The sequence below is a fragment of the Mobula hypostoma genome, chromosome 5 (genome assembly GCF_963921235.1).
Source record: "Mobula hypostoma chromosome 5, sMobHyp1.1, whole genome shotgun sequence".
NCBI classification, from domain to species: domain Eukaryota; kingdom Metazoa; phylum Chordata; class Chondrichthyes; order Myliobatiformes; family Myliobatidae; genus Mobula; species Mobula hypostoma.
In genome coordinates, this window is record NC_086101.1 from 188,421,986 (window position 1) to 188,445,581 (window position 23,596).

At 43.0% G+C, this 23,596-nt stretch overlaps 1 protein-coding gene across 1 annotated transcript in view; it reads right to left on the bottom strand.

Annotated features, from left to right (window-relative positions):
* The window catches only part of grk4 (G protein-coupled receptor kinase 4), a 185,187-nt gene that overhangs the window by 141,625 nt on the left and 19,966 nt on the right, over positions 1-23,596 (bottom strand). The window lies entirely within an intron of this gene.

Here is a 23,596-nt window from a genome sequence, read left to right on the forward strand (position 1 = left end):
CTGAATCTGTGGAATTCATTGCTGTGGAGGTCAAGTCATTTGGTATATTTAAAGCGGAGGTTGATAAATTCTTGCTGAGTCAGAGTATCAAAGGTAACAGGGAGGAGGCTGGAGAATGGGGTTGAGGGAGATGATAAATCAGCCATGACAGAATGGCAGGGCAAACTCGACGGGCTGAATGGACTAATTCTACTCCAATGTCTAATGTACAATCATTAGAAAATGAACACTACTTGCAAAACTAAGATGAAAGCTGACATCTCAGCTTTACAGCCTGTTACTGACAAACAATGAACAGCGGCAGCAAGGGCTGAAGTAGAAATTGGGGATCATGAGGACTCTCAAAGGAAACCACATACAGCTATTCAAACTCATCAGTCCAGCACTTCATTTACAGGCGGGTTCAGACAAGCCGATTGCTGGGATGAAGGAATGGTCTTAGGAGGGAAAAAAATTAAGCTGAAGAAAAATTATAGAGGAACCTTCATAATTCAAAAAAAAAGGTTTGAATAGGATCGGTGCCAAAATGTTGCCTTTCATCAGGCAATTGGAAACCAGGGCATAGGATTTCAGAGTGAGACCTCACTCAGTTAAGAACTTGAAAGCAGGTCTGTAACTGACTCCACACTCTACAATCTCACTTTCAAGGACTCTACAACTCATGTTCTCAGTATTATTTAATTTTGCACAATTTGTCTGCTTCACATATTGTTGTTAGTCTTTGTTATACCGTTTCATAAATGTTTTTCATGTTAGTTTCCCCCTGTATGGTCACTGAGTGTATTTGTGGGCTTTTGCTGCTGTAGCCCACCACTTCAGAGCTCGAAATGTGTGTTCAGAGATGCTCTTCTGCATCTGAGTATTTGAGTTACTATCGCTTGCCTGCGAGCTTGAACTAGTCTGGCCATCCTGCTCTGACCTCTCCCATTAACAAGGAGTTTTCACCCACAGAACTGCTGCTCGCTGGATGGTTCTTTTTCTTTCTCACACCATTCTCTGCAAACTCTAGAGACTGTTGTGCATGAAAATCCCAGCAGATTAGCAGTTTCTGAGAAATTTAAATAACCCCGTCTGGCACCAACAATCATTCCACAGTCAAAGTCACTTTGATCACATTTCTACGCCACTCTGATGTGAGGGAGGTGGATTGACGTCTTTCTTTCAACTACTTCTATGGTCTTCTGTATTTTATGGGTATCTGCAGAAGACAAATCTCTGAGTTGTATTCAGCGTACATACTTCAATAATAAAGTGAATCTTTGAATAAACCTGACTTTGGTAGAGCCGCCTTGAGGAGCTGTGTTGGCTCATTCCTGACCTATTAATGCTCTTGCATTATGGTTGGCACCTCAACTCCTGTCACATTACTCTTAAATCATGTCGAATGAAAAGGGCACAATTTCCAAAATCTTTCACTGGCTTCATTTTAGCACGGTAGCATAGTGGTGAGAACATTGCTTTACAATGCCAGCCAGCAATCAGCAAACCAGGTTCGATTCCTACCGCTGTCAGTAATGAGTTTGTACATTTTCGCCGTGACCGGTGGGTTTCCTCTGGGTAGTCCCGTTTCCTCCCACATTCCAACGATACACGGGTTAGTGTTTTTGAACTGTGGCCATGCCATGTTGGTGCCAGAAGGATGGTAACACTGGTGAGCAGCTCCCAGCAAATCCTATCAAAATCTGAAAGGCCCAGATAGACTGATCGTGGAGAAACTGCTTTCTATAATGGGGTAGTCTCAGACTGGAAGTCACTCTCTCAGAATAAAAGGATAACAGAGAAGAGGAGGAATTTCTTTAGCCAGAGGGTGGTGAATCTGTGGAATTCGTTTCCACAGAGGCCAATCACTGGGTATATTTAAAGCGGAGTTTGACAGGTTCTTGATTCGTAAGGGCATCAAAGGTTACAGGAAGAAGGCAGGAGAATGGGTTTGAGAGGGATAATAAATCAGCCAAAGTGGAATGGCAGAGCAGACTCAATGAGCCAAATGACCCAGTTCTGCTCCTATGTTTTGTGGACTTATCCTCAAACAATGTGGGCCATTGATATAAATGTCGCATTTCACTGTATATTTTGATGTAAGCATGACAAATACTTCTACCATTATCTGTAAAAATAGGGATGAAGAAGTGAAGAGATGCAGCTCTTCCATGACTCTGACAAAAACAAATTAGAAAACAACAGAATGATGGAATTTCATTCCTTGCGTAAGCTGGGCTGGGGCACGTGAAGAGATCAGTAGTTTGTGCCTGCCCGACTGTGTGCAGTGGCCTTGTTACACTCGTCAGGATAGAAAGTTTATTTTGGGAAGACACAAAGGTCGTTGTCACTTTTCTCATGTCCCACATTGACGTCACCCTACACTCAGGTGGCTGACACCAAACACTGCAATTTTAAAAAGTTGATTTGGAGAGACTGTTGGCAGGTAAATGGACACTTGACAGGTTGGAGACTTTTACAGGGGAGATAAGAATTGAGGGTCAGCATGTTCCTGTTGGAATAAAGGGCAAGGCTGGCAGGATTAGGAGACACCGATTGACGAGGGAGGTCTAGTAAGGAAAAATGGAGACATATATCAAATGTAGGCAGCTGGGACCAGGTCCCTTGAAGAGTAAGAGAGATGTCGGACATCACGGTAGCATAACCCTATCACAGTGCTCTTTCCCCGTAGAGATGCCACTTGCTAGTGTGACTTTCTCCACGTGACTGCATGGGTTTCTTCTGAATGATCTGATTTCCTCCAACATTCCAAAGACATGCAGGTTGGGAGGTTAATTGGTGACATGGATGTGATTGGGCAGCATGGGCTCATTGTGCCAGAAGAGTCCATTACTGTGACTCTATAACCCTATAGAGTCCATAACTCTAAAGAAAATAAAGTTAAAAATTAGAAGGTGGAAAGGGAGGCTATGAGATGTTCCTGGTAGATAAGATAGAGTACCAAAAGATTTAATGGTATATATACACACACACACACACACACACACACACACACACACACACACACAGAGTGCTGGAAGAACTCAACAGGTCCCACACCATCTTCTCTTCCTCCCTCACCTTAATTTGGCTTCATCCTCCCTCCTTTCAAGTCCTGACCCAAAATATCAACTGTTTACTCCTTTCCATAGATGCTGCCTAACCTGCTGAGTTCCTGCAGTGTGAGAGGGTGCGAGAGAGGGCGGGAACGCTGCTGCAACAAGGTCAGAGCAATCAGGAGTAGGCGACAGATGTTGGCAATGATCATATCCTGAAAGAAAGTCACAGTAGCAAGTGGCATCTCTACGGGGAAAGAGCATGCAATGAACATCAAACAGAAACACCCTCCAACCTGGTTTCCTCTTGCTTGATTTAAGTACATTACTGTACAGGAAGGGAGGACAAATCTAATAGCTTTTCAGAAACATCTCCATGTGAAATTATAACATTAGAGAAGTGATCATATTTCCAAAGCAGTTAATTAGCTCTGAAGCATTTTGGAACATCCTGAGGTGTCACTAAAATGTTTTTTTTTCCTCTATCTAAATAACATCTGTACAAAAAGCTATTACTCTCTCACTGATAGTCCTTCAGTAAGAATGAACACGGAAACCTCATACGCCCAACATCAATTAGGTACTTCCTACTCTCTCCCTCCCAACACATGATGACCCAAACAGCATAAAGTTCAAAGCATTCTTCAGAGAACAGAAAACAGCAATTAACCCAAAACTTAGTAGAAATTGATTATTACTGCTTTTTCTAGAATATAGATTTGAAGAGCCAGAAGATTACAAACTGTTGGTTTCTTCCTTCCTAGTCTTGATGAAAGGCCTTGGCTTTAAATGTCAACAGTTTATTCATTTCCATAGGTGCTGCCTGGCCTGCTGAGTTCCTCCAGCATTCTGTGTGTTGCTTTGATTACCAGCATCTACAGATTTTCTCTTTACCATATTATCAGTTTTTAATTTTACATTAATTATGCTAAAAACAATGCACTTCCAGAAGTGTCTTCAAAACCTTGTACACCCATTGGATGAAGAACTAATCCTAATTAACAACCCACAAAAGCAGACTGGAAGTCATCCCAAATCCAGATGTACAGCTGGAGCAGGAGATGATTTGACAGATAATCTAAAATTTGGATAGCAATTTTCTTTGAAGATTAATTTAATACAGAAGATTACACAGAGAAAGATACATACACAGAGTTCCAGAGCTTAGGGACGCAGCAGGGAAAGGCAACACCAGTGGTCAATAAAATTTGGAGATAACATGCAAATTTGTGAAGCGTTCTTTCTATTGGGGTGGCATAGGCGCATAACATGGCAACAACCAGGTTTCAACTTCCACTGCTGATGTAAGGAGTTTGGACATTCTCCCGGTTTCCTCTCACGTAAAGGTTAGTAAATTGAGGGGATGCTATGTTGGCCAAAGAAGCATAGCGATACATCCAGATTGACCCCAGCTCTGCTGGTCGTTGATGCAAATGGCGCATTTCGCTGTATATTTCAATGCACATGCAATTCTAGCATCTATACCAAATATCATTGTGGGCACGTGGCCAAGTGGTTAAGGCATTGGACTAGTGACCTGAAGGTCGTAAGTTCGAGCCCCAGCCGAGGGAAGGTGTTGTGTCCTTGAGCAAGGCACTTAATCACACATTGCTCTGCGACGACACTGGTGCCCAGCTGTATAGGTCCTAATGTCCTTCCCTTGGACAACATTGGTGTCATGGAGAGGGGAGACTTGCAGCATGGGCAACTGCTGGTCTTCCATACAACCTTGCCCAGGCCTGCGCCCTGGAGAGTGAAGACTTCCCAGGCACAGATCCATGGTCTCGCAAGACTAACGGATGCCTTTTACCAAATATCATCTACAAATCTGATGACACGATCATTGTTCGTAGAATCTCAGATGGAGATGAAAGGGTGTACAGGAGCGAGATATGCCAACTAGTAGAGTGGTGCTACAGCAACAACCTTGCACTCAGCATTAGCAAGACAGAAGAGCTGATTGTGGACTTCAAGAAGGGTAAGATGAAGGAACACATACTAATCCTCATAGAGGGATCAGGGGTGGAGAGAGCGAGTGGTTTCAAGTTCCTGGGTGTCAAGGTCTCTGAGGATCTAACCTGGTCCCAACATATCGATGCAGTTATAAAGAAGGCAAGACAGCAACTGTACTTCATTAGGAGTTTGAAGACATTTGGTATGTCAACAAAAACACTCAAAAACCTCTATAGATGTACCGTGGAGGACATTATGATGGGCTGCATTGCTGGCTGATATGAGGGGGTGGGGGAGAGGGCTACTGCACAGGACCAAAAGAAGCTGCAGAGGGTCATAAATTTAGTCGGCTCCACCTGGGATACTAGCCTACACAGAACCCAAGACATCTTCAAGGAGCGGGGTCTCAGAAAGGCAGCATCCATTATTAAGGACCCCCAGCACCCAGGGCATGTCCTTTTCTCATTGTTACCATCAGGCAGGAGGTACAGAAGCCTGAAGGCGATTTGAGAACAGCTTCTTCCCTCTGCCATATGATTCCCAAATGGACGTTGCACCCATGAACACAACCTCAATTTTTAATGTCATTTCTGCTTTTACACAATTTTTAATCTGATCAACATACATATACTGCTAAATTAAGAAATTTCACAACACATGCCAGTGATAATAAACCTGATTCTCATTCAGATTCTGACAAATAAAGCTAATCTTATATTTCTTTCATTCCCAAAAAAAAAGACTCTCATGAAAAAGATACGAAAGAGAAGCAAGCCAGTTCTTTTTTAAAAAGATTATTTGGTTGCCACCTTAATGCCACTTGTGGGTTCTCGATGCTCTTGGTGCATTTCATCTATTACAACAGCAACTTTGTCGTACAGATTGCAGAGAGCTTGGAAATTGAGATCATGAAGAGAGCTGTAATAATTGTACGTTCCTTTATTTGATCTTTATTTATCTAAATAGCTTCACTGCCTTGTGGACAGCCTCGGGAGAGATGGAGGCTACAGGAGTAAATCCAGACAGAAGATCCAGAGTGGAGCCCCTAAAGTGGCTGGACGTCACTGAACACCCTTCTGGCAGCTCCTGCCAGTGACAAACGTATTGCTTCGCTTTCCCTTGGACGACACCAGTGAGGATGAGAGAGGGATCTTGATGACTGGGCATACCAGGATCTCCATACCTTCCACTTTTGTGCCACCCACACCGCACACTCTATTGTCCCTCGAAATAGACAGATGCCATCATCGTTCCTTTACATAATCTTTGCCAAATTTAATTGCTTGGTCATTGTTAGGCACAATGTTCCCATCTACGTCACTTCACCCCTTCACTCTCTTAACAGTCTAGGATCACAGGGCACAACCTCAGAATAGAAAGACGCTCTTTTAAAGATAAGGAGAAATTCCTTTAGCCAGAGGGTGGTGAATCTCTGGAATCCATTGCCACAGATGGCTGTGGAGGCCAAGTCATTGAGTCTATTTAAAGTGGAGGTTGATCAGTTCTTGATTAGGCATTATCATCATCACTATGTACTGTGTCATATGACATGGGCAGTCATGGTCTTCATCTGTTGACCACAATTGTCCTTGGCCAATTTTTCTAGAGAAGTGGTTTGCCATTGTCTTCCTCTGGACAGTGTCTTTACAAGATGGGTGACCCCAGTCATGATCAATACACTTCAGAGATTGTCTGCCTGCTGTCAGTTGTCACATAGCCAGGACTTGAGATATGCACCAGCTGCTCACACAACCATCCATCAACTGTTCCCATGGTTTCACATGACCCTGTTCAGGTGAAGGGGGGGCTAAGCGGGTGATACACCTTGCCCAAGAGCGACCTGCAGGCTAGCACAGAGAAGGGGTGCCTTATACGTCCTTTGGTAGAGACTTCTCCAACCCGCCACCCTTCTTATTTAGTAGGGCCGTCAAAAGTCACAGGGAGAAGACAGGAGAATGGGGTTGAGAGAGGACATCAAAGGGTGCAGCAAACTCGATGAACCGAATGACCTAATTCTGCTCCTTTCTCTTATGGTCTTATTGTGGATAATGACAGCCATTTATGCCTTTGCAATCACAGAAGGAGCCCTGGCCCCTCTGACCAATCCACCTTCACTCCTTTGTCTGGGCAGCACATTTTCGAGCTTTACTTGCCTGCACACAGCTCCAGTGTGCACATGAGAAATGTGATCAGGACTGTTTCAACATGACTGGTTTTACTGGTTTGCTTATTTCATCTGACTTACGGGTACTTTCAAGAATGTGCTCAGAAAGGAAACATTCAAAACCAGTTGCTCCTGCAACAAGTACCAGAACAATTCGGGAAATATGTTCAGTGACCTCACAAAATGATCCAGAGTCACACAGCACAGGTACAGGCTCTTCAGTCGATTTTGCCCATGCCAACGAGCCTGCGATGCTGCATTGCACCTCGGCAATCACATACTTGTGTATACAACAATAAACTAGACTTATATCCAAATACTTAAACATTGTGACAACCTCTGCCACTACCACCCATTCAAATAATGTACTTCATATCCCAATGTATTCCAAGTGAGCTAGGGCTTTTCTCTTTGGAACAAAGGAGGATGAGAGGAGACTTGATAGAGGTATACAAGATAGGAGACATAGGTAAAGTAGACAGACAGACACTTAATCCCAAACCAGAAATGGCTAATATACGAGGGCATAATTGGATAACTGGAGGATACTATCGAGGGGATGTCAGAGTTAAGCTGTTTTGCTCTACAGGGAGCAGCGTGTGGTGGTGATAGAAGTAGACACATTAGGAGCAAAAGAAACTTTTAGATAGGCACATGGATGATAGAAAAATGGAGGGCTATGTAGGAGGGGAGGGTTAGATTAGTCATCGTGGGATGAAGGGTCTGTGTTGTGATTTTGTGTTCCATTTTCTATGTTCTAACCAGTCCTGGAAGAAAAATTTCCTAGAAGTTCTTTCCCCCATCTTAAACCTTTGCTGCAGAGGAAAAGCTTCCTGCTAACTATCCTTTCTTCCTCAATTTTGTACAGCTGAATCAGACCCCCTTCCTCAGCTCTCTCCATTTCAAGGGCAAAACAAAGCCAACCTATCCAATCGTTCCTCATGACTGACAGCTTCCATCACAGGCAGCATCCTGGTAAATAGCACGGACTCAGTTGGCAACCTCTTACGTGCTGAGAAATAAGTTAACCTCCTCTGCACCCTCTCCAGAGCAACCACTTGCTTCATAAAGTGTGCTGAACTAAAATACCAACCTCTTTCATCAAGTTGACTTAACGTGTGTATGCCCCAGCTCATGAAGTATCCCATTTGCCTGCTCCACCGCCTCTGTTTCCACCTTCAGGCTTCTTTGGGCTTGTACAATGAAATCTCTCTATCTCTCCACATTCCCTAGTGACCTACCTCTCACTATGTTTTATTTATTTATTTGTTGATACACAGCGTAGAATAGGCCCTTTTGGCCCTTCAAGCCGCACCACCCAGCAATCCCCCATTTAACTCTGGCCTAATTATGGGACAATTCACAATGACCAATTAACCTACCAACCGGTACGTCTTTGGACCGTGGGAAGAAACCCATATGGTCATGGGGAGAACGTACAAACTTCTTGCGGGCAGCGGCGGGATTATCTTAAAACATAAAACATTACAGCACAGTGCAGACCATTCATCCTGGGATGTTGTGCTGAGCTTTTAACCGCTAAGATCAATCTAACTGTTCCCTCCTACATGGCCTTCTATTTTTCTTTCATCCATGTGTCTATGTTATTGTCTGCAGGTAAGTAGGTTGGGGTTTGTTATTGTTGCTGGTTTTTCTGTGGGGTAAGGGTCAGGGATTGTTATTGTTGCTGTTTTTTCTTGCGGAAGGAAGGGAGTTCTGATGCTATTGTCGCTGTCTTTTCTATGGGGTGGGGATTGTATTGTTGCTGTCCTTTCTGCAGGGAAGGGATTGTATTGTTGCTGTCTTTTTTAAATGCGGGAGATGGGGTGGAGATTTGATGCTATGTTGCTGTTTTTCTGCGGGGAGGGGGAAGGGATTGCTTTTGTCACTGTTTTCTCTGCAGGGAAATGATCGGGGATTGTATTGTCACTTTTTCTGAAGGGGAGGAGGTTGGTGATTCTGGGGTCTACAAGTCTTGTTTCTTCTATTTTCTCGTGGGTATTTCATGGCTATCTGGAGAAGACAAATATCTGAGTTGTATTACACATGCACTTAGAAAACAAAATGAACCTTGAATCCTAAATGCCTCTACCACCAACCTCAGCAGTACATTTCACAGACCCACCACTACAAAAAAACCTACTTCTGACATCCCCCCATACCCTCCTGCAATCACCTTAAAATTATGTCCCCTCAGATTAGCTTGTACCTTTAATAACTTCCACACCCCCATCCAAAGTGAATCAACATGCTCTAAATGATTAAATTGCATCTGCTATTACTCTGTCCAATCGATCAGCATCATTATGTAGCCTACAACTATCCTCCTCACTATCACCACCACAATCGTTTTTTTTTGTCATCCGTGAACTTACTAATCATACCTCCTACATTCACATCCAAATCATTAATGCATCTCTGCTACTCCCCAGCAACCCTCAGCATGACTAACTGTGAATTTCACTGAAATACCTACAATGCATTTCAAGTACAGAAACTAGTCATCAGGCCCAACCAGTCAAAGCTCAAACACAAGCCTCCTCCCACTTTGCTACTAATCCCACAAAAATAAACTTCCAAACTCAGCACAGTATTACTGTTTGGAGCATTATGTTCAATTCTGATCGCATCATTACAGGAAGGATGTGGAAGATTTAGAGAGGATCCAAAGGAGATTTACCAGAACGCTGCTTGGATTGGCGAGCATGTCTTAATAGGTTGAGTGAACAATGGCATTTCTCTTTGGAGTGAAGGAGGATGAGAGGATGAGGGAATGACTTGATAGGTGTACAAGATAGAGTGTACAGTCAGAGACATTTTCCACAGGCCTGAAAAGGCAAGTATGCCAGCCGGTGGTGTAGAGGCATCCGCACCAGACTTTGAGGCGAGTGGCCCTGGGTTCGAATCCCGCCAGCTCCTTGCATGCTGGGTTGAGCGTCAATCTAGCAACTCGGCCTCATGAGAAAAGGCAGACAAAAATGCTAAGAAATGGCAAGGTTGCCACCCTGCGTGGAAAGGAACAACAACAAATGGCAAATACAAGTGAGTGCAACTTTAAGATGATTTGAGCAAGTATAGGGTGATGTCACAGAATGGTGGGTATATGGAATATGCTGCCAGGGGTGGTGGTAGAGGCAGATACATTAGGGACACAAGAAATTCTAAGATAGGCACGTGGATGATAGAAAAATGGAGGTCCAAGTGGAAAGGAAGCTTTAGATTGATCTTAAGAGTATGTCAAAGGGTCAATACATCATGGGCCGAAGGGCCTGTACTGATCCATGTTCTACTTTCAAATCAACCTCAATTACCTAACAGCAATGCATTAATTCTCTTTGTTTCAACCTTTGTGATAATAATAACAATATTCTAACCCAGATTGGTTGAAGATACTTTTTCCTGAATTCCATGAGAGATTAGTGAGCTACAACCCATCTTGATTGTTCTGTCATGTATTCAAATATTAGGTTTCATTTACTTCCCTAACCAGCTCAACCTCACTCTCACATTCCACCGTCATTCCTAAACAAAATCTATCGCCGAAGCTAGAAATAAAATACTACAAGGGAACCCGAGTACCTGCTGTAAAAATCATTTGGTACAGAGCCAGGAAATTAAATGGAAGGTAATCTTGGAAAATTGATCTATAATATTTGGGTCAAGAAAAAAAAAGTGCATAGCGCCTGTCTCTGTAATTGGGATAAAGGAGTATTTTCGTTCTGTCCGCCACGAAGGGTGGGTTTCCCGATGACTAATTATTTCAATTCAACTTCACATTCGCTTTCTGACATGTCAGTCCATGGCCTCCTCTACTGCCAGAATGAGGCCACTCTCAGGTTGGGAGCAACCTCCCACTAGGTAGCCTCCAACCTGATGGCATGAACACTGATTTCTCTAACTTCCATTAATTTCTCTCTCCCCCCACCCAAACTTCTCTTTCTCCATTCCGATTTCCCTCTCACCCCATCTCTTCTCTTCATCTGCCCATCACCTCCCTCTGGTACCCCTTCCTTCCCTGGTCCTCTGTCCTCTCCTATCAGATTCCTTTGTCTTCAGCAGGTCACCTCTTCCACCTATCACCTCCCAACTTCTTACTTCATCGTCCCTCCCCCCACCCAACTTCCTCCTCAGCTGCCATCATGTTCTCCTTCCTCTCCCCACACCCCACCCCACCCCACTTTCTGAATCTGGCTTTTGCTCCCTTTCTTTCCAGTTCTGACAAAGGACCTCGGCAAGAAACATTGACTGTTTACTCCACTCCACAGATGCTGCCTGAGCTCCTCCAGCATCTTATTTGTGTTGTCAACATTCCTAGCGTCTGCAGAATCTCTTGCGATGGGGATAGAGAACCATGGGACAATACAAGATCATAATTAGCATGATAAAAAAAGGCCTTATATGCAAAACACATGCAAATGGTGTTTCTATGGCTTGCAAATTGGCATCTGATTCACTGCAAGAAAGAGAAAGATCCCTAGATGAGAATGCTAGCTTGATAGCATTGGTTATCTCCACCAAGAAATGGCATTGCAACTAATGTCAATAGTTCACAATGTGTAAATGAGACATCCATATAACCATATAACAATCACAGCACGGAAACAGGCCATCTCGGCCCTTCTAGTCCATGCCGAACTCTTAACCTATCCTATTCCCACCGACCTGCACTCAGCCCATAAACCTCCATTCCTTTTCTGTCCATATATCTATCCAATTTAACTTTAAACGACAACAAAGAACCTGCCTCAACCACTTCTGCTGGAAGCTCATTCCACACAGCTACCACTCTCTGAGTAAAGTTCTCCCTCATGTTACCCCTAAACTTTTGTCCTCTAATTCTCAACCCATGCCCTCTTGTTTGAATCTTCCCCACTCTCAATGGAAAAAGTCTAACCACATCAACTCTACCAATCCCCCTCATAATTTTAAACACCTCTATTAAGTCTCCTCTCAGCCTTCTATGCTCCAAAGAATAAAGACCAAACTTGTTCAACCTTTCTCTGTAACTTAGGAGATGAAACCCAGGCAACATTTTAGTAAACCTCCTCTGTACTCTCTCAATTTTATTGACATCTTTCCTATAATTCGGTGACCAGAACTGTACACAATACTCCAGACTTGGCCTTACCAATGCCTTATATAAATTCAACATTACATCCCAACTCCTATACTCAATGCTCTGATTAATAAAGGCCAGCAAACCAAAAGCTTTTTTCATCACCCTATCCACATGAGATTCCATCTTCAGGGAACTTTACACCATTATTTCTAGATCCTTCTGTTCTAAAGCATTCTTTAATGCCCTACCATTTACCATGTATGTCCTATTTTGATTAGTTCTACCAAAATGTAGCACCTCACATTTTTCAGCATTAAACTCCATCTGCCATCTTTCAGCCCACTCTTCTGTCCTAAATCTCTCTGCAAGCTTTGAAAACCTACCTCATCATCCACAACACCACCTATCTTAGTATCATCTGCATACTTACTAATCCAATTTACCACCCCATCATCTAGATCATAAATAGATATTACAAACACATTGGACCCGGTACAGATCCTTGAGGCAAACCGCTACACACCATCCTCCAATCTGACACACAGTTATCCACCACTACTCTCTGGTGTCTCCCATCTAGCCACTGCTGAATCCAGACAACCTCAGAATGTCTTAGGGATTTTATGTCAAATGAAGTGGTTTTGGAGTGACAGAAGTACAGCCTCCTTGTGCCCACAAACAGAAATGCAATAACTTCCAATACTTAAAGCAGGGTAGGACTTGTGTTATGGGTGGTAGAGCACTAGGGAGTGCAATGGAACAGAGCGACCTCGGAGTACAGGTACATAGTTCATTGAAAACAGTGTTGCAGGTAGCAAGGGTGGTGATAAAAAGCATTTAGCATGCTGGCCTTCACGTGGGGTATTGAATACAGGTGTTCAAACATTATGTTGCATTGGCAAGGCTGCACACTGAGTATTGTGTACAGCTCTGGTTATCCTGTTATAAAAAAGATGTGGTTACTCTGGTAAGAGTACAGATATGATTTGCAAGGATATTGCCAGAATGAGAAGTTCTGAGTTAGAGGGAGAGGTTGGGCAAACTAGGACCTTATTCCTTGAGAGTGCAAGAGAGTAAGGGGCAATCTTACAGAAATGTTTATGAGACACATCGATAAGGTGGATGGTAGCAGACTTTTCCCCAGGAGAGTCCAAAACTAGGAGGCATAGATTTAAGGAGAGAGGAGAAAGGTTTAGAAGGGACGTGAGGGGTAAATTTTTCACACAGAGAATGGTGAGTGTACAGAACGAGCTGCCGGGGAAGTGGTTGAGGCAGGTACAACTGTATAATTTAAGCATTTCAATAGGTACGTAGAGGGATGGTGCTTAGAGGGATATTGGCCGAACACAGGGAATTGGGACCAGCTGAGGAAGGGACCGGCGGTCAGCATGCACTGGTTGGGCAGAAGTATCCATGCTCAAACATCCCATCCTGCAAAAACTCATTTCAGGGAGGTAGCACCATCAATTTGCAGGAGACTCCCGGAACTTCCGGGAGTGGTGGGGTGTCTGCAATAGAGTAGCTCCTTAGCAGCTGGCCAGCTAGTTTAAATAACGTTGGCTATGCTAATGAACGAATGACACCTGTTAAACTCATCTCAACATGTCTTTTAGTCTTAACCCACCACGGGCAACAGAAAAGTCACTGTTGCAAACAGTGCAGTGAGCAACACTGTCATTATTTTGACCTCGATTAGGCAGGGGTACACTTTAGTGTAGTCTGGGGTGAAGTACGTTTTATATTTTCTTTTTTTGGAACACTCTGCCATGGCATGCTCTCTCTCTCTCTGTCTCGCGCTCGCTCTCTTTCGCTCTCTCGTGATCGCTCTCGCTCTCATAAAAATTGATTTCCGTGATATTGTATATAACTTGCGGGCATCAGGGAGCCACTATTAATATGCGAGAGACTCCCGGAATTTCCGGGAGAGGTGGGATGTCTGCATGCTCTGTGACTCTAGAATGTTTTCTTTTGAAACATTCAGCTGGGAATATCAGAATTAGATTTAATATCACTAACTTACAGTATATGATGAAATTTGCTATTTTATGATATCAAAATTTTTTAAATAAACAATGTTTAAAAAAGAGGAATAACAAGGTAGTCATGGATAGACAGCAGAGGGGAAGAAACTGCTCAGGATCATTGAGTGTGCATCCTCAGGCTCCTGTACGTCCTTTCTGATGGTAGCAAGGAGAGGGCACATCCCAGATAGTGAGGGTCTTTAGTGATGGATGCTACCTTCTTCAGGCACTGCCTCAAGATGGTGTGGGGGGGTTGTGCCGGTGTTGGAGCTGGAAAAACACTTATGCTTATTTTACCTCCAAGTACAAATGAGGTTACCTGAAAACGATTTTTGCACCAATCTACACACTAATCCCATTTACCCCCATTAGATCCACACCCTTCTGTTTTGATAATTCAAGTTAATTCACATGATTATAGTGAATGCACAAGAACTGAAAGTGTTATGTAGGCCTAGTTGAACCCACCACCTTTCTGAGGCGAGAATGGGATGCCATGGTAGCGTAGCAGTCAGCGCAATGCTATTACAGCATGGAGTAGAGTTCAGAGTTCAATTCCAGTGCCATCTGTAAGGAGTTTGTACATTCTCCCTACGATCATGTGAGTTTCCTCCCGGTGCTCTGGTTTCCTCCCACATTCCAAAGACATACAGGTTAATTGGTCATTGTAAATTTCCCTGGGATTAGGCTAGGGTTAAATGGGTGGGTTTCTGGGTGCGGCTTGTTGGGCCAGGAGGGCCTGTCCCAAACTGTCTCTCTAAACAAATAAATAAATAAAATTCAAAAACAAGCAAACATAATAATAATTAATTAATTAATAGATAGCTGGATGATGCCCACTAAACCCGTTTGGATTAAGTCTCAATATCAATGCTCACTTCAAGGCCCTCTTTCACGCAGTGGGCACCACAGCAAGACACCACAGAGACAAGCCAGCATCTGTAAGATATCTAAACCAGCAAATATGCAGTCCACAGAATGAAAGGAACTGGGAAAATCACTTACAGAGCAAAACATGCAAATATATGCAAAGATAAAGGTTTTATTTGTATTATGGGAGTTCGAGGAGATAAAGTCTTGTGCAACTGCACATCTAACCAAAGCTGTGTTTAGGAACAAATTAGACTGAATTTTTTTTTTTGAGCAAGTAAGGAAGAATTTTGAGAGTAGGGCAATGGATGTTATCTATAATTTTCCAAAGACCCTCTGGTACGCTGATCCACAAGATAAAGTCATGATATCCACAATGCATCAGTAAACTGGATCCCAAATTGGCTTGGTCATAGAAGAGGGAAATGGTAGATAGATGTTTCTAATAGGAGGTGACTAATGATGCTCTACAGAGATCTCTGTTTACAGTATAACTCAATGACCTAGATCAGGGGTCCACGAACCCCTGGCTTCATGGTATTGGTTCATGCACAAAAAAGGCTAGGAGCTCCTGATGTAGATGAATATGTACGTAGGCAGTGCAATTAGTAAGCCTGTAGATAATGTGAACTTTGATGGAGTCATGAATAGCATGGCAGATTGTCAAAGGATACAGTAAGATATGGATGAAATGAAAATTTTAATGGAGAAATGGCTGGTGGAGTTTAACATGATGCATTTTGGGAGGTCATATTCAACAGTATACAGTAAATGACAGAATGCTGATGACCACAGGAACCTTTTCATTCCGTTGATCCACGGAAGTGGCAACACAATGTGATAAAGGAAGTGTCCTGCGTGTTTGCCTTGACTGGTCAGGGCATTGGGAATAAAAGTTGGTAAGTCATGCTGCAACTGTATAAAACTTTAGTTCGACTAACTTGGGATCAGGTTAGGAGGGATGTAGAGGCTTTGTAGAGGGTGCAAAAGTAGTTCACCAGGATTAGAGAGTACTGGCTAAAAGAAGAGATTGGACAAATTTGGGTGATTTACACTGGAGTGTTGGGTGAAAGGGGAGCAACCCAGTCAAAGTATATAAAATTGTGAGAGAGAACGGACAGGGTAGATGGTCACTTTTCCCCAGGATGTCAAAATCTGGAGAGAGCGAAGTTCAAAGTATATCTGTCACTATATACTACCTTCAGATTCCTTTTCGTGCAGGTATTTACAGGAAAATAAAAAAATACAAAACAGATTTTATGAAAAATTATATAAAGACTGACAAACAACCAACATGCTACTTGAAAATATACCATGCAAATAAAAAATAAATAAATAATACTGAGAACATGAGTTGAAAGACAGTAAGTCATGCAGTCAGTTTGGTGCTCAGGCAAGTGAAGTTAACCACAGTGGTTCAGGAGCCTGCTGGTTGCAGGGTAATAAAAATGGAAGGAAATAAAATGAGATTTACAAAACTTTCTTCTTGTACAGAAAGAACCAGAGAGAATAAACTTCACTCAACTTCACTTGAAGTTCAACAATGAACTGCTCTCACAATCTAGGTACCCACTTTCAAGGACTCTTCACCTCATGTTCTTGATACTTACTGGTTTATTATCATTATTTTGGTTATTTTTCTTTTAGTATTTGCACAGTTTATTGTCTTTTGCACATTGGCTGTTTGTCCGTCTTGTGTTCATTGATTCTATCACGTTTCTTTGTATTTACTGTGAATGCCCACAAGAAAACAAATCTCAGGATTGTATATGGTGTGACATAATGATAATAAATTTACTTTGAACTGTGAACTTGAGTAGAAGGTGCTGGGACACATGCCCAGGGGATATGGTAAAACCAGATCTAAGAGCAAATTTCAAGAGGCCTGCTGTTTTCCCTCTCCACGCCACGTGGCACACCAGGCAGCAGCCTTGCCTCTTCAGCATTTCCCTTCTTCCAGTTGGCCAGCTCCATGCTCAGGCCAGCACGGAGCCGGCCAGATTCAAACCAGGGACCGTACGCTGATGCCATTACACCACCAGCCCGTTTTAAGGAGCATGAACAGGCAGAGAAAGAGAGAGATGCAGGCAGCACATGGGATTAGTTTAGATTGGCAGTGTAGTTAGCACAAACATTACAAGCCGGAGGTTCTGCTCTTGTGTTCTTCTGGTCTATTACTTCAAGTATCTGCTTGAGGCTACCAGATTATGAAATAATCCAACGCTCTTGAGTAAGGCATTACACCATATAGCTGAAAAGGTTCAAAGTTCAATTCTTAATCATACACAGCTGGCCACTGGCCCAGCAACTCAACAACATTCCAACAAACCTTTGCACACTACACGGTAGAGGAAAGATGAGCAAGGGGGTTATAGATAAGCTTTATTTGAGTTTACCATTAGCTTTATTTGTCACATCCACATCGAAATGTACGGTGAAAGGCATCAAGTTGCATGAACAAACACAGACCAAGGACAGTGATGGTAACAATCCACGAATGTCACCAACACAGCATACCCACATCTCACTAACCCTAACCATACATCTACGGAATGTGGGAGGAAACCGGGGCACTGGGAGGAAACCTATGTGGTCACAGGGAGAACGTACAAAAAGCAGGAACTGAACCCTGGTCAGTGATTGCTGGTGCTATAAAGCACTATGTTAGCATGCCACCCTCAAAAATCAAACAGGAATCTTGCTGCCGCACATTTATAGAGATGACCATTGCAACTGTAGAGGTCAGGTGAAAATAGAACAGGCTGCACAAGACCAGATATTGCAGTTAGTGTCAGAGAAATCAAGGATCAATTTTACCCGCCATATATACTTACATCTATTAGGAAATTGCTGCAACATGCAAAAAAAATTCAAAAATTATGAAGAACATATTTGCATAATGTGCTGGTTGGGCACAGGAGTACATTCAGCCAGAGACTCATTCTAGAGCGTCATAGGAAGTCATTCCTGCCTGTGGCTATCAAACTTTACAACTCCTCCCTTGGAGGGTCAGACACCCTGAGCCAATAGGCTGGTCCTGGACTTATTTCCATCTGGCATAATTTACATATTATTATTTAATTATTATAGTTTTATATTGCTATATTTATATTCTATCCTTGCAACTGTAACGAAACCCAATTTCCCTCAGGATCAATAAAGTATGTCTATCTATCTAAGAATAAGGATAAGTCAGAAGTTAAAGCACGGATATAGATTAAAATGTGCATAAATATATAAATATCAGCATGTATAGTAGGTTCTGGTTAATTGGGACATATCGGAACCAGTACATTTTAGCCCAATTAAATGAAATTTCATGAAAATAGTTTAAAAGGTATAACAAAGAAACTACTGTTTAACTGAGTAACTATTTATGAATGTAAATGAAATATAAAACGAACTAGAATACTATCAATACTACCTACTGTACTATAAAACTGTGCACTAGTTCCTAGTAATTATCAAAAGAGGAATTAATCCAGTCCACACTGCCGCATTTTATTGATTGACTGTAAATGAACAAAATCAGCAGGTAATGGACTGCCTTCAAATAAATCTTTCAATGACTGCATCCTCCAAATCTTCACTTTCATTGTAACATTCAAGATGATTGTCAATACCTTCAAATTGTTTATAGTTCCTAACTTGTTGAAGTAGTGAAATTGTTTTATTTTCCGCTCCTGGCATCTCCAAGCCTGAATGCTTGAAACCACAGACAGCAAAACAGTGAGTTCTGGATTGTCTTACTACTTGTTACTTGCCAACTATCAGTGACGACAATCACTGCTTTACGAACACAAACGTGCAAGTGATGCTATTTAAAAACGGTTTGCTCTAATGGCCACATGACATGCAAGCAACTGACAAGAGTTAGAAGTCTCCTGTCTCAAATACGTGGCGTAGGGTCTCAAAATGTGAAGGGAATCCCAGCTGCTTGCTCAATTTGTTCTTGTTCTTTTAGACTTGCCCCAAGTAAGTGGCTGCCACGATTAAATGACAGCCCAATTAACCAGAATCCACTGTATTTACAATGCAAACAGCATTATAAAAAGTGGTTTGAAGTGATTAAATTCTGGAGTACCAACTGGATTCAAGGAGTAAGGTCTTGGTATAGCAGCATACATACTGTACTAAACGGCATCGAGAAGCGTATTGTCCAGAATGACTTGCAGTGTCTGTACAGCACATTACTCAGTGATCACACAAACTAGCTCAGTCAGTAAATACTAACATAATGTTGTTTCAAATAGAGGAGAGCTTAACCAGTAAGAATGACCCATGAATAGACCAAGGGAAGAGTTATGGCAGAATTATCAAATTGTTGAGGTAATACCACCTCCCTCCTCCTTTCCTGCAGTACAGGGACACTTCATCTTCCTTTGACCTCTCTCAGCTCATGGATGAAATGCAGTCACAAAGGCACCAGACTAAACTAATCACGGTAATAATTACAGACAATGCATAAGCAGGAGGCAGGGGGAGGGCAGCCATTTCACTTTACAGGGCCAATTGGGGTTCAATTCCTGCGACTGTCTGTATGGAGTTTGAAAATTCTTCCTGTGACTAGGTGGCTGCTCCCACATCCCAAAAATGTACAGGTTAGGATTAATGAGTAGTGCCGAGCTATGCTGACAATGGAAGCATAGACTGAGATGGTTGTTGATGCAAAACAATACATTTCACTATATGTTTTGATGTACAAGTGACAATGCTAATGTATATACTGATTTCAGCAGATCCTTCTAAATATTTATCAGTCATAAAGAAAGCCGTTGGCACACTGGCCTTCATAAATCAAAGTATGGAGTACAGGAGATGGGATATTATGTTGAGGATGTACAAGACATTGGTGTATTATTTGCAAATTTGGACACCTACCTACAGGAAAGATGCAAATAAGTTTGAAGGAGTACAGAGAAAAATTATTAGAATGTCGACAGAATTGGTAGACCTGTTATAAAGAAAAATTAAATAGGTTAGGACTTTATTTCTTGGAACAAAGAAGATTGAGAGGGGAGTTCATAGAGATACAAAATTGTGTACAAGATGATGAGAGGTATTGATTGTGTGGATAGTCTGAGGCTTTTTCCCAGGGCTGAAATGGCTAACACGAGAGGGCACAGTTTTAAGGTGCTTGGCAGTAGGTACAGAGGAGATGTCAGGGGTTAAGTTTTTTTTTAACGCAGAGAGTGGTGAGTGCATGGAATGGGCTGCCGGCGATGGTGGTGGAAGCAGATACAATAGGGTCTTTTAAGAGACTCCTGAACGGGTATATGGAGTTCAGAAAAATAGACGGCTATGGGTAACCCTAGGTAATTTCTCAGGTAAGGACATGTTCGACACAGCTTTGTGGGCCGAAGGGCCTGTATTGTGCTGTAGTTTTCTACGTTTCTAAAATTATGAGGGGTATAAATAGGGTAAATATACAAAGGTTAGGTAGGACTACAACCAGAGGTCATGGGTTAAGTGTGAAAGGTGAAAAGTTTAAGGAGAACAGGAGGGGAAACTTCTTCACCCACAGGGTCATGAGAGAGTGGAATGAGCTGCCAGCACAAGTGGTGCATGCGAGCTCGATTTCAACGTTTAAGAGAAATTTGGATAGGTACATGCATGGTAGGGGTATGGAGGACTCTGGTCTCTTTGCATGATGATGGGAGGAGGCAGTTTAAATTGTTTGGCACAGACTAGATGGGCCAAAGGGCCTGTTTCTGTGCTATACTTTTCTATGACTCTAGTTATTCTAAATAATTGATCGGTACTCAATACCAATACCAATCTGTTACAGCACAGCAGCCATTCAGCCCATTGAGTCCATGTCAGCTGGCCTGTAGAGCAATCTCATTCTCCCTCTTTACTTTTCTGTAGCCCTACACGTTAATTCTCTCTCTCCTTTGATTCACATTGGTACTTTCAGTACTGTGCAGAAGTCTTATACACAGCTAGGGTGCCTAAGACTTCTGCACAGTACTATAGTAATTTTATGTATTGCACTATACTGCTGCCACAATAAAAACATTTCATGATACATGTGAGTGATGATAAACCTGATTCTGATACGGGTCTCTGTTGTGGACTGGGAATGGGAAGGGGGAGGGAGAGGGGAATCATGGTTGGGAGAAGGGGAAGGGAGAGGGGAGGGAATGGAAGCACCAGAGAGACATTCTGTAATGATCGATGAACCAATTGTTTGGAATCAAGTGAGCTTGCCTGGTGCCTCAGGGCTGGGTGTGTCTGCCCCCACCACCCCTGGCACTCCCTCTCTGCCACCTAACCCACATCCCTCCCCCATGGCACTCCATCCTCGCCATTCCCAACTTCCTTTGCTCCCGCCAGATGTACAAACTCGCTCTCCGCTCCACATTGACAAATACAGTACTGTGCAAAAGTCTTAAGCCATTCTTACTGCATAATTGTGCCCATGACTTTTGGACAGTACTGCACCTACACTGAAGGGTAATTTAAAGCAGCCAGTTGGGATGTGCAAGGAATCAGGAGCACCCTGAAGCCAACATTGCCTTAACAGAACATGCAAATTCCGTACAGACAGCACCCGAGGTCAGGTTTAATCTGGGTCATGCGATGTGCCAGGCAGCAGCACCATCCTCTATATCTCTGTGCCCCCACAGTTGGTGCTCTATCCCTTCGTTTTATCTGTTCCGTAGCACTTAATATTTAATATTCCTTCATTGATGTTCAAATGGGAAAACAGATCAATAGCTTGATTTTATGCTTCATTCTGGGACGTGCTCTCGTCTTTTTACTATGATCAGGAAGGAGGTAAAGCAGCCTGAAGGTCCACGCTCAGCAATTCAGAACCCATTTCTCCCCTTCCACCACCAGGCTTCTGAACAGTGCATGAATCTACCAACACTACGTCACTGCTCTTCAAGTATTCACATCCATCCTACGTCGCTGCACTGTGCTGCTGCCCCAGAACAACAGGTTTCACCTCAGCTGAGTCATTGATGCTAAACTTAGCTCTGGCATCTCTAAATGATCTAACAGGCCATTCAGTCCAACACAATGCTGTCTGTCAAAGCATTCCCATCAATCCCATTCCCTCAACTTATTTCCATGTTGGCTATTCCTCACATGCCATAAGATGATAAGATATAGGACAGAATAGGGCCATTTGCTCCATTGAGTCTGTCCCGCCATTTGATCAAGGCCGATTTATTTTTCCTCTCAGCGTCATTCTCCTGCCTCTTCCTCATAACCTTTGAGGCCCCATCGACTCCACAATGGCTTTCCTGTGACCCGCCTTCACAAAAACCAACAATAGTTACGACGTGGAAGCACACAGGAAAAATCAACAGGAGAACGTACAATCTCCACCTAGTGACGGACCAGACGCTGGAAATTGAACCAGGGTTATGCAACGATAAAGATTAGTTTTATTTGTCACATGTACATCAAAACATAGTGAAATGCGTCGCCTACATTAAATCAAATCAGCAAGGACTGTGCTGGGCGTCCTGCAAGTTTCACTATGCTTGCCCAGGACTCACGAGTCCTTTGGACTGTGGGAGGAAACCGGAGCTTCCGGAGGAAGGCCACACAGTCATGGGGAGAACGTACAAGGCAGTGGCGGGAACTGAACCCTGGCCAGCGGTCGCTGGCACTGTAAAGCGATGCACTAACCATGCTCGAGCTGTGAGGCAGCATCAATAACCAGACAGTTCACAGGACCGCAACGTAAGTGACAATGAATCATAGGACAGGCAACCAGGAAACTGGCAACAGAATTTGTTTCCAAGGGAAGGGTTAATGAGAGACCTTAAGACCGTAAGATATAGGCCATTCAGCTCATTGAGCCTGCTGGAGGGAATTCCTGGCTCTACCAAAACAGGCAAAATCACAAGTATACAAGAGGCCAGAATCAGGGAACCTTTCTATTGTAAGGGCACATTTCTCGAGCTCCCCCGACATCACTCAATACAACTGGCAAAAAGGGAAATAATCTACAAAAGCAGTTTTCAGAGTGGCATCAGGAGGCAGATAGGATAGAAAGATTAAAATCCCGACTGGCTAATCTAGCCTTTCTCAAACAGTTTATCTCCATCACATTTGTACTAACTAACAACAGGGTTTAAAAAAAAAACCAGGACCGTTGAATGAAGAAACCACCTCACAATATACCATGGACTGTGGACTCAGTCTCCAAGACAAGCATGAACAACACTGGAGAATCTGATGGCAGCTCGCCAGTCTACCCTACACAAAACCTAAACAAACTCGAAGTTTGAGGGGCTACTGTTCTCCACGATGAGGAAGCGTGGGAGATTGCCAAAGCAAAATAAAAACCTTCTGTTCTGCTGCACAGAGATGCACACACCCAGTCTAGCTGATAAAATGAAACCCTATCACGGTTCCCAATTCTCACACCAGACCAGGTTTTGCAAAGGACACCCAACAGCCTTGGAACCACATCAAGGAAAGCAAGCATTTTCTTCAATGGCACAATATATACAATACCAACAATCACAACCTC